A 3,253-nucleotide genomic window follows, 5' to 3' on the forward strand; every position below is an offset into this window, starting at 1 on the left:
ACTAAAGCCTATGGGTGGGTCCTGGCGTGTCACAACAACAACACTGTGACACCCCCATTGACCACAGTGCTCTCCACTCAACAGACCCCTTTATAAATCATCTGTGCTTGTAGCTGCAGAAGTTTTAGGTCCTACCTCTTGCAACCTGCTAAATCCTCCCCATTTACCTGCCCAGCGTCACCGAGTGGCTGGTGTGCCCGGGGGGCAGAGGGGTGAGCTCCATCAACACAGTGCATGGCTGGGCCTGCTGCACTCAACAGCCTGGTGAAGAAAAGGGTCCCCAGGAAAATACCGGCAGCAAATTTTGATCATTTTAATCCATCACATGCAAGGTGAAACAGTCCCAGGCTTCACAACCAATGGTTCACACCAGTAAATGCTTCGACTCAGTAACACTTGCACCATGGGACCCCAGCAAGGTCCCTGAGCACGGGGAGCTGCAGCTCCCGGCAGCGGGACCGGGGCCGGCTGCAGGAACCCCCGGCACCGCACAGCCCTGATCAATTCTCAGGATGGATTTGACATGACAAGTGAGGGATTTCTGAGAGAAATCATTTCATACCTCAGATTTCTTCTTGCACTTGCTACAGCCGCAACTGTACATGAAAACACTTCTTTACTACTGCAGTATCTGGATCATCAAGAGAGTCATCTAATTGCTCTGGCCTGTCCTTCATAATCTCAATTTCTGACACCAAGCTGTTTCTCTCATCCTGGAGGGCAGCCACCTGGTGCAGATAAAACAGCATCAACATTGTCAGACCTGTCCAGCTGGGAAGAACTGAAGCAAGACAGCTGTACGTCACCATATTAGTTCATGAAAAAGTTTGGGTATCCAGAAATTTTAGAATGTGATTTCCTTAAGTATACTTAAGCATACAGGTGTTTTAGTGTATGACCACAATGAAAAGGGCAAATCAAAAGTCCCTCTAGAAACAGACACAGTTTTGGAACTGAAACCATGATAAAGGTAGACAACATAATAGGGAGAGAAACTGGCACTTTCATTTGAAAGAATACCGTGAACACCATACGGAAAACTGTAATGGTCGGTGCAAAGGTGCTCTCCATTTTGCTGGTACTTCAAATCAGCAGCAGGATGGCGCTGGGCAGCACACTAACACAGCACTGCCGTGCGCTCAGCACTGAATGCTCGCACAAGAAGCGGCTTCAGGCGCCATGAGACAGTAAGAACATGGGCAAAAGAAAAAACCTCAACAGCTTCATACAGAGCATGCATTTTTGGCAAGGATCGGACAAGTTTGGTAGTGGAAGTGTTCACAGCTTAAGCAAATGAGAACACTTCATTGAAACCGTAAGTGTCATTAACAGCTATAAAATGGAAAGGTTTAAGAGGACAGAATCTTTAAAGGCTTTCTAGTGAAAGCTGTTGTGTTAATTTTAAAATCCTGTCAAACATAAGAGCATATAGCATGTGTTAGTTCATGGGCAGCTAAGCAGGGACAATCTGCCTTTTGCGTTATGGTTTCCTGAATCCTACAGAAAACCTGCCTTTCTTATACTCTTGGAAATCATCAAGGAAGACTGACACCTAATAAGTATATTATTAAGAATTAGTTTAATTCAGAAAAGCCAGTCAGTATTATGGCTTCTAATAAATAAATTAAAAAACAAAACCAAACCAAAACAAATCATGGTGACATGATTAAACCTCAGATATAGTCTAGAGTATGCAATATGAAAAAAGTCAGTTTGTGATCATATTTTACAAATTTATCTTTCAAATAGTTTTAAGAAAAAAAAAAACTGTAATTAATCCATCGCTTCATTAGGTGTTGTCCTTGTGGGTACACTCTTCTTTCACTTGAGGAAGGATCTGTTATTTTCCTGCTCATGACCTACAAAAAAGAGGCCACAGGAAAAGGATAAATAGAGGTTCAATATCTGTCTTACGAGCACCAATTGTATTTAGTGCCACTGTTACCTTGATGAGGGTGCAATTACACATCACATTTTCTGCAACAAAGTCAGTGTTTAGTGCTTACCTGCCTCCAGACTCTGCTTCACGGTCCCTTAAGCTCAGAGAGGAGAGTGACAGTTGAGCTGTGAGCTGGATCACTGCTATGATGCAATTCAGAACAAATTAAGATTGCAGAGGAAGCACATTGTGGCAAGAAAACAATTGGATAATCTGAGAATCATTTGGGTTGGCAGTGCCACCCCTGCCATGAGCTGGGACATCTTCACCAGCTCAGGTTGCTCAGAGCCCCATCCAGCCTGGCCTGGGATGTCTCCAGGAATGGGGCATCCACCACCTCTCTGGGCAACCTGAGACAGTATTTTGTCACCCTCATTGTAAAAAATGTCTTCCTCATGTCCAGCCTGGATCTCTCCGCTTCTAGTTTAAAACCGTCACCCCTTGCACCATCACAACAGGCCCTGCTAAACATTCTGTCCCCATCTTTTTATTGGCCCCTTTTAGGTACAGAAAGGCCACAACAAGGTCTCCCCAGAGCCTTCTCGTCTCCAGGCAGAGCAACCCCAGCTGTGTCACTCAGCCTGTCCTCCCAGCAGAGCTGTTCCAGCCCCTGGTCATTTCTGGGGCTCCTCTGGCCCCTGTCCAACAGGTCCATGTCTGTCCTGTGCTGAGGACCCCAGAGCTGGACACAGGACTCCAGGTGGGGTCTCACCAGAGGGGAGCAGAAGGGCAGGATCACCTCTCTCCACCTGCTGCCCACGCTCATTGTGATGCAGCCCTTTTGTTCTGGTAAAAACCACAAGTTTTGAAAACCAAATAACTGCTGGTTCATTTAACTGACCAGTTTTACAAGAGGAAGCAAAAGTAGAACATTAAGTGTTCTTGGGTTAGACCACGAATATGTGTGAACTAATTAATTCTAACAACATAAAACAGAAATGCTTCCAAATTCAGTTGTTCCCCAAGCTTTCAAAAAGCTTCTCAGAAATCTAAAGAAGTTCTAATTCTGGCCTGGCCAGAGAGCCCCAGTCCAGGCAATACAGAAGGGCTCAGCACCCAATATCACAACTAAGCCCAGGTGAGACCGGGAAGGATAAGACGACATGGCACATTTTTCTATACCATGCCTTTTATGTAATTGTAATCAAGCTCTAACAAACTATAATCATTCCCGTATCTAAGAGGATTCTTAACTAATCTCCCAGCTTCCAAGCGAGTATCATAAAACTTACACCAGGGCTGCTGAATGTGTTGTGTGGTGTAGAAGAGGCAGGAGCAGGTTGCTCTGCCTGCACTTGTCTGCACAGACCAGGA

At 45.3% G+C, this 3,253-nt stretch overlaps 1 protein-coding gene across 5 annotated transcripts in view; it reads right to left on the bottom strand.

Annotated features, from left to right (window-relative positions):
- Positions 1-3,253, bottom strand: part of HOOK1 (hook microtubule tethering protein 1) — a 102,471-nt gene that overhangs the window by 31,236 nt on the left and 67,982 nt on the right. For 4 of the 5 annotated variants that reach the window (XR_014184115.1, XR_014184116.1, XR_014184117.1 and 1 more), the window contains one exon: positions 563-728. The exons of the other annotated variant lie outside the window; for it this stretch is intronic. The gene's annotated coding sequence lies outside the window, so the exon portion shown is untranslated. The remainder of the gene's footprint in view (positions 1-562; positions 729-3,253) is intronic. 5 annotated transcript variants of the gene reach the window in all.

Source organism: Streptopelia decaocto (assembly GCF_964273445.1).
Source record: "Streptopelia decaocto genome assembly, chromosome: 5".
In the NCBI taxonomy this organism is placed as follows: Eukaryota; Metazoa; Chordata; class Aves; order Columbiformes; family Columbidae; genus Streptopelia; species Streptopelia decaocto.